General features: G+C 33.8%; 1 long non-coding RNA gene across 17 annotated transcripts; it reads right to left on the reverse strand.

Annotated features, from left to right (window-relative positions):
* Nucleotides 1–3,025: 3,025 nt before the first annotated feature.
* On the reverse strand, nt 3,026–6,293 carry LOC112180486. 17 transcript variants are annotated; one of them, XR_005804134.1, is made up of 8 exons: nt 5,984–6,293; nt 5,245–5,322; nt 4,688–4,871; nt 4,093–4,601; nt 3,747–3,875; nt 3,564–3,647; nt 3,363–3,468; nt 3,026–3,249 (listed from the first exon to the last, which is right to left on the reverse strand). It is a non-coding gene; the product is annotated as an uncharacterized LOC112180486 (long non-coding RNA). The 17 variants fall into 17 exon arrangements; XR_005804132.1 differs by having other exon boundaries at nt 4,688–5,322; nt 5,984–6,016; nt 6,167–6,181; XR_005804130.1 differs by having other exon boundaries at nt 4,688–5,322.
* Between the last annotated feature and the right edge of the window lie 2,335 nt (nt 6,294–8,628).

The following is an 8,628-nucleotide window of genomic DNA, read 5'->3' on the forward strand; positions in this document are numbered from 1 at the left end:
TATTGTCAACGTACAAATTAGCTGTTATAAAATAAACCGATTTACCATGATAATACAGAACATCGGTTTTGTAAAATAGAAATGATGTCTACAAAACTACTAGACATCGTTTCAACTAACGAAAAGCGATGTTCCTAGTAACATAAAACATCATTCTTAATAGATTAACTGATGTTGCCTAAAGGTACATACATCGTTCTGAGGAGAATAAGGCGTCAAGATGCACGTAAAAATGGACACGAACATCTAGTATTTTTGGGAGACTGATGTCTACGAGTGTATTAGACATCATTTCTGAAATTGTAATCGATTTAAATGTTCACTTAGGTATTGTTCGAGATATACTTTATTAAGCATAAAATATGAAAATATGAAGAATTAAATATAGTTAACATATAAGATTATGATGATTATAATGATTATACATCGATTTGTTTTTTAGAATTGATGTTGGTTGTTGTCTGGGACATCGGTTAGAAACGCGCTTATACTGATGTCTATATCTTTTACATCAGCCACAAAGACATCGGTCAGAATTTAGTTTTACATCGGTTCTGGACTGATGTAAATGAACAAAATTCTAGTAGTGTCTGAACTCCCATGATCGTAGTCATCAGGGGGAGACGCAGACATCAGGGGGAGATGTCTACATGTTCACCTCGAAACGTGAAGGGTGTGTTGTGCTCTTTTTCCCTTTCGACCGAGGTTATTTTTGTCCCACTGGGTTTTTGTTACTCGGCAAGGTTTTTAACGAGGCAACGAGAGAAGCACCGCGTTTGGGCAACACAAGGGGGAGTGTTCAAGTAAATTCTAATTTGTGTTTGGGCCAAACTCTAGGTTACTTGACCTATTGGTAATGGGGTTAAATTAGAAGGATCTAGATTCCTATTCAATGTACGATTACTTTTCTTGTATGATTGAAATTCTATATATTGTAATCCTCTATATAAAGAGGCCCCTATTATCAATGAGAAGACACAACGATTTCCTCTCAATTTCAGTTTCTCTACAACACTTCTTAAATTACCTCCCTAAATATAACATTCAATTAAATTGATTTTTTATTTTTTATTTTTCCAGAATTTACTTATATTGACATATAGTTTTAAAATTTACCTAAAATAATAATTGCTATACATGGTCCATCATTTAATACAAAAATAAATTCAAAACAATCTGATTTGGAATTTCCTTAAACTAAATTCATTGAGTACTATGATATAGTTATTACTCGATCTTCCAAACCAAAACCCTTAAAATTCATTCTTTTAGCAAATTCAAAAGGATTCCAGCAACATATCAAGATCGAGAACCTCTGATTAATTTTGGTGGAGGAGAGACCTACTCATAAGAAAGCAATATCATGTGATTTTGATTCATTCTTCTTCTCATGTTGAAGATAAAGATAAAAAGTAGAGTAACATATTATTGTCTCTTATGTTCAAGGGTGTTTTGGTAAAAATAAGGAGGTCTACTTAGCATCCCTTTTAAGTATTCTAAAAAGTAAATTAGAGGTGTACTAAGTATGGGAGGTCTAAATAGCAAATTTGGAGGTCCAACTAGAACCACCCAAATAGAAAACCAAAAGGAAGAAGAAAAGAAAAAAGGGGCTGCGTAACCCGGCCCAGAAAAGAAAAGAAAAGAAAAGGGCGGCCCAGCAAGAAAAAAAGAGAAAGCACGCCCTGCACAAAAAAGAAAAGAAGAAGAAAAAAAGAAAAAAAAAAAAGGCCCCGTGGCCCATTGCTGAAAAAAAAAAAAAAAAAAAAAAAAAAAAAAAAAGGACGAAGCGACTTATTTTTTCTCAAGCCCAAAAACATCTCTACGTACGCGTGTGCTAGGATCGTTTTGTTTTCTTGAAACCAAGTATGTTCTCTTTTATTTATTTAATTTCATACTCCGATAAATTGTGGAATCAGCATGCCTTATGAATTTTACATAATTATGTTTAAGCATGCTTTAAGTATGTTATTGTTTATGTTTTTATTATGCAATTTTGAGCATGTTTTGTGAATTTTATTTACGTTTATATAATTATTCCTAAGCATGCTTTTATATTATGTTATTATTTATATTTTATTTTGAGCATCATATATTATTGCTGTTATTATGTGTAGCATATATTTTGTTATATATTATTTGTAAAATTTGAGCATGTCCTATAATTTATGTTACGACCTTCTATAATTGTTATGTTTAGCATGTTATATATAAATTGAGTTTTTCCCTGATAATGAAAATTCCTGCGCATTATAAATACATAATTATTGTGATAAAAGCATCGAAAAAATGTGACCATTACGAATCTTGGATGTCTTTATGACTGCGTAATTCATATCCTTGAAAAATAATTCACGTGGATGTCTTTATGACTGCGTAATTTATATATCTTATCTCTTGTTTATGTAGGTGGCTGATCCAACTCGCCCTGAATTTGATATTTTAGACTCAAAAGGACTTGAGTACCATCGTTGGGTTTCTGATGTGGAAACCGCCTTTGTGGTGAAAGACTATAATGCCACCATCATAACTCCCACCGACCCCAAAGACAATGGACAGTCTAACAAGGTGAAAGCAAGTGCCTTAATGTTTCTAAGGTGACATATTGATCCTAGACTACGTTGGGATACTACACCACAAATAGTCATCTATAACGGCCAAAAAACGCTATAGTATCATGTCATAGCGTTTTCTATGGTAGGCTTGTTGCTTTAGATAGCGTTTTCCAGAAACGCTATCTATACGTCTGTAAGCATAGCGTTTACAACATGCTACAGATTAGTTTTTCATAGCATTTCTAAATTGCTATAAAAATACTTTCCATAGCGTTTTTGAAATGCTATTAGCTTATTATTCATAGCATTTATAAACTGCTATGTCATATATATAATTGCTTTTATATAACTACCATAACATTTAAGGAATGCTATCATTCTTCTTTTAATAGCGTTTTGTCATTGTCTCTGTATACTTATTATAGCATTTCAATAATGTCATCTAAACATTTGTGTCGAACTGAAAATAGTTTCAAATAATGACAGCCATAAAAATAATAATTCATTCAACGGTTCAAAATGATACATAATTAATTTGTACCATACAAGAAATTCAAAACCTAGTCCAACCAACAAGTTGTGTCTTTGGATCCAATATGGACTACTTACTGAAATTTAACAAAGTAGAAAAACATAATAACTAATTTACTGCATGACTATTGAATTGAGGGAGCTGATCATCTTCAATAATAGACTGCTACAAAACAGAAGACAAAATCATGATTAGATAAGTTGAAAAGTTTGCTAATCGATCACAAGTAGCAGCATGATTAGACATGGCATGACCACTACATATATAAAACATATTACCAGATTTTCAAATAATAACAACTTTGTCAGATGGCCAAGCTATTGTAGTACCAATAGCATCTTCAATTAGCAAAGGCAAATATTTTCTGAGTAGACAAGCCACACGCTGCAAAACAAAGGCAAATATTTCAGATGAAACATACTGTATTTGTATTGATGGTATTATATTTTTCACAGCAATGTGCTTTCTGATTGCCATACATGAGGTATTTCACTATTATTTCTTTCAACGCTTTCATCAAGAATTCCATTTACAACACTTAAAAGGGACTGAGTCGGAGCCTTCTGCAACAAGAGATACTGAAATGCATTAAAGCTGCATCAAAATTGATGAGAACACAAAAAAAGAACCTGATTTTGTTTCCAGGTACATCGACAGCTTACATCTAAACTGTTGGATTTCATCATTTCTGAGATCTTTGCAGTAGGAAGATCCGCGTAGCATCCTTTGTCTTATCTGAAATACCTCATGGAACTTATGTCCAACATGATGCATTAATTCTGCTGATGGCTCTGTGGAAGGTAAAGTTGCGTCAAAGATCAACTGTTTGAAGAAAACAAAATCTAAAAGTTTGTCAACTGAACCAAATAAAGGCTATATTAGCAAAAACAAAATTTGGTATAGGAAAACAGTTTGCATGGTATTTACTACTATCTTCTTTTATCCATAATCATTATCAGCCAGTTACCATGCATGATGGATCTGGTGAGTGTAAGAGAATAACTGTACCTGACATAACAAGACTACACAATGCATGTTGATATTTTGACTCAGACAAAGACCTTTTGCCTCTCTTCTACAGCTAACGGAGAACTAAATCCATGGGAAGATAAATCTCTTCGAGGGCTGTCATAATCACCAGTTGGACTAAACAGAGAAAAACCTTCTGCTGCAACACTTGACCCAAGTCGTGTTCTAAGTGTTAAAAGACAATCTATAACAGTCTTCATAGATCCTTGCACAATAATATAAACCAGAAAATGAGTAAGAGGGAATTTATGAACAAGGAAAATCTCACAAAGATACCAGACATTCAATCCAACTGGTATATAACTTGTAGGGGGAGACTAGGAAATCAACCTTGTCAACAGAACAAGGTCTAAGCCTGTTCAATAGCCTACATAAAATGGTACCATCAATCAATACTGATCTCAAGTCCTCATATGAAGCAGTTTCTGGTAAACCTAAATCAGGAAGTAAACTATTTAACCACTCCACTAAAAACGCTAGCCGCTTGCCTGCAAAGTACGTTACAGAAATATGAGTAAGGTTTTAGATTGATTCACAATGTAGCAGAAAAGTGGATTCGGCTAGCTATCCTTACCTTCAGTCTCACCAGTACCATTTACAACTCGTCCAAACATATCCCCACTAGCAGGAACACTTGAAGTCGAGGTTCCTCCCTTTTCAGTTTTGTGGTTACCAGTAGAGGAATCCATCATTAAAAACTTTGGAGTGACATCTAGCTTGGGAGCTCCACTATAAAGCTCATGGCAAGCACTACTACTCTATTTTATAAGAACAATTCTAAAAGATGAGAACTTTAAATAATGAAAGGGTACCAGCTAGCCATGAAAGATGGAAACTTTAAATTAATGCAAGACAAATAAGCTAAATAATCACTCAAAGATAATCAACTTTTATGTTAAGTTCACATTCTCTATAGAAGGAATTAAGATTAATAAAGGAGAAAAAAGTTTAATCTGACATATGATGCATAGAATAATCTGACCTACTAGCATTCACATGCATACATACATATATATATATATATATATATATATATTTATCACTTTTTTATTCAATTTTTTTGAGAATATATCATATGATTATACATAAGAATATAATTGAAAAATGCAGCTGCAGAAGGCAAAAGCATACCTTGGATTATTAACCTGAGTATAAGTCTGGGACAATGCTCTACAAAAGAACCTATATTTGAAGGACTTAACAATTCATCTGAAACACCATGATTGCAAATAAAGATACAACTCAACACACAAGAAATAAGACAAAGATCAAACAGACTCAGTTTTCATATACAATGATTCTGTACATGCATCAAGAACAATATGACCAGTAAAACTGAACAGAACGGGGAAAACAGAGACAAAAATCCAACCTGAGAGAATGGCCTTATTAAGCTAATGGACCAAATAAGGTTCATAAAGCTAAAAATCATTTTCACCTGGTGTCTAATCAAGTTCAATTAATTTGAAATTTCAGTAAACTTTATGCTGACATTTTGCCTAACAAACAACACCACATGCCCAAGGCTAATTGAATCTTAAGCTCAAACAAGCCAAATTGAATCTTTCAAACACAATCAACAGTAAAGCATTTAGAAAGCATAAGACCCAAGAAAATAGATACGTGTGTCTAGAGCTCGAAGAACCAAATAAAAAATATAAACCTGCAATTACCCAAACAAAAACAAAAAAATCAATACAAGGAGAATGGTGACAAGCAACAAGAGAATGAAATATATGGTTCTGTCGTCAATGTAAGCAATTAACAAGTAAGAATAGTAGTGAACAACAATGTCTTCCCTGAGAGAGAGAGAGAGAGAGAGAGTTACTTGCAGAAAACAGAAGCGAGTATATGGTTAATTAACCGTTACCTTCAAAGTGAAATTTAATCCTTGCAAAGCTCTCTTGGTTTTGAAACAGAAAAACTAAAAATTAAACCAATACCCAGATATCATTCTTAAATTAAAGTCAAAAGAAATTTTTAAAGTGAAGAGATTTCGAAGCTCCGTGGGGATGAAGAGAGAAGATTGATGAGTTCCTTTCATGTTTCATACCTTATGAAGAAACGAAGAGAGAAGAGGAGAGTGTCTGCAATGGAGAGAGAAAGAGGCTCGGTGGGCATGAAGAGAGAGAGTGGCTACCGAGAGAGAAGAGAGAGAGCGGCCACCGAAAGAGAAGAGGTTTTTAGGGTCTTAGTCATTGCTTTTTATTTAAAGTGTCACCTACCTAAATTTAAGCCGGCCTATTTTTTCATTACCCGCTTCCTCCCACTCAATTTTTTAACAGCGTTTAAAATTTTTCAAACGCTATCAAAGAATAAGGTATATACAATCTATAGCACTTGCTTAAAAAACGCTATCATTAAGTGCTATGAATAAGCAATTTTGTTGTAGTGGGAGTAGCTTCAGTTGAAGACACCCAAAAAACTATGGGATGCTCTTAAGGGACGTTTTGGGAACATTCATGATACTTTCCTCCTAGTACTGACCGTTCAATGGAATGAAAGCCACTTGCTTGACTACAAAAGGGTCAATGACTTCAACAAGGACATGTTGCACCTAAAGGCACGTCTCAATTTCTGTTGAAGGGAACTCACAGAAGATGATATGATCAAGAAGACTCTTTCCACCTTTCCTACTTCATCACTTATACTAGTGAACCAGTATACGCTGGAGTATGACAACAAAAAAATCACAACCATCAATAAGCTAATCAACCTACTACAAGTGGCTGAAAGGCATAATGAGGTTCTTTTGAGCAACAATGTCAAGCCCATTGGGACAAAGAAAATTCCCGAGGCTAATTATGGTAAGGTGAAAGGTGGAAAGAACCCCAATGCAAAGGGGGTTGGATGTGCTGATCCCTACCCACGTGAAAACAATGCACCACGTGAAAAAGGGACATGGGGGTCGTGGTATGGGCTGTGGAGGCCCTCCCAATGTAAGGCTCAGAGATGGTGGTGCTAACCCCAGTGGTCATGGAAACAACGTGCAAAAGACACTTAAGAACCCTTCAGTTAAAAAGGAAAGACTTGGCAATGAACCATGCTATATGTGTGGAGTTATTGGGCATTGGTACAAGAACTGCCAAGCAAGCAACAGAGTAGCAGCCACTTACAAGAGGTATAGGGAGTCTAAAGAATAGGAGGTTCACTATATGGAAGAAGAAGGCCATGACCCAGATGTCAACCTCACAATTGCAGACTTCAATGGCAACAAGGAATTTGCTCAGTCAATGTATGCTCTAGATTCTGACTAATCTGCTTTATTTATTTATTTTATTTTCCAAAGACAGTTGTAAAGGCATAATGCCTCATTTTTTTAATTAAACTATTGCTTAGTCTTAAAGTTTATTGAAATAATGGTTTGATGAATTAGATTCATGAACAAGACCTTGATTTGATTGTCGTTGGTTTATTAATAAATTTCAGATTTTATTCTGAAGCATTGAGTTGATTCGATTTTATTTACTACACATATTTACTTGGTTCGAAATAGCACTATAAAGATGTAAAGCAATACATCTAGAAAAATCAAGAAAAAATTATTAGAATGAAAAGATTATCATTCTACCTAAGAGCAACTCCAACAGCTTCCCTATAATTTTTGTATTATAGAGAAGCAAAAGTCAAACCTTTAGCCTATTTTTCTTCTCCAACTCCAACAGATTCTCTAGTTTACAGTAATCTATAAAATCTCCATATTCTTCTTTAAAATTTTGGAGTTTGCTGTAAATATAGGGAATTTGGTTTTCTCTCTCCTCACTTTCCCTAAAATAGAGATAATTATAGGGAATCTGTTGGAGCAAAAGAAGCTTATTTTTCCCTAAAATAGAGAAAAATCAAAATATAGGGAATCTGTTGGAGTTGCTCTAAATTGAAATACTCTAAAGAATATGAGCTATATTTTTTGAATTATTTAATATTTCAGATTTTATTATGAAGCATTGAATTTATTCGATTTTATTTACTACACATATTTACTTGGTTTGAAATAGCACTATAAAGATGAAAGCAATACATCTAGAAAAATCAAGAAAAAATTATTAGAATGAAAAGATTATAATTCTACCTAAATTGAAATACTCTAAAGAATATGAGCTATATTTTTTGAATTATTTAATAATACCTCCCATTTACTTGTAGGAATGAATCGAGGAGAACTTGAGTGCTTAGTTGATAGTGGGACTACCCACACCATATTAAGAAATAGGTAATTATTCATTGAATTAATAGCCTATAATTCTTCTATGACTACAATGATTGGATAATCACAAGTAATAAAAGGGCAAGGAAATGTCAAATTTTTGCTACCTAACGACACAATGTTTAAAGTCATAGACGCTCTGTATGCACCAAGAGCCAATCGTACCTTGTTAAGTTTCAAAGATATTCATGCCAACATTTATCATATAGAAACCCACTGTGAGAATAGAACTGAATACCTTTATATTACCTCTAATGAATGTGGAAGGAAACACATTTGAGAGAAACTAATAAGTCAATCTAGTAGACTGT

This window comes from Rosa chinensis, chromosome 7 (assembly GCF_002994745.2).
Source record: "Rosa chinensis cultivar Old Blush chromosome 7, RchiOBHm-V2, whole genome shotgun sequence".
NCBI classification, from domain to species: Eukaryota; Viridiplantae; Streptophyta; class Magnoliopsida; order Rosales; family Rosaceae; genus Rosa; species Rosa chinensis.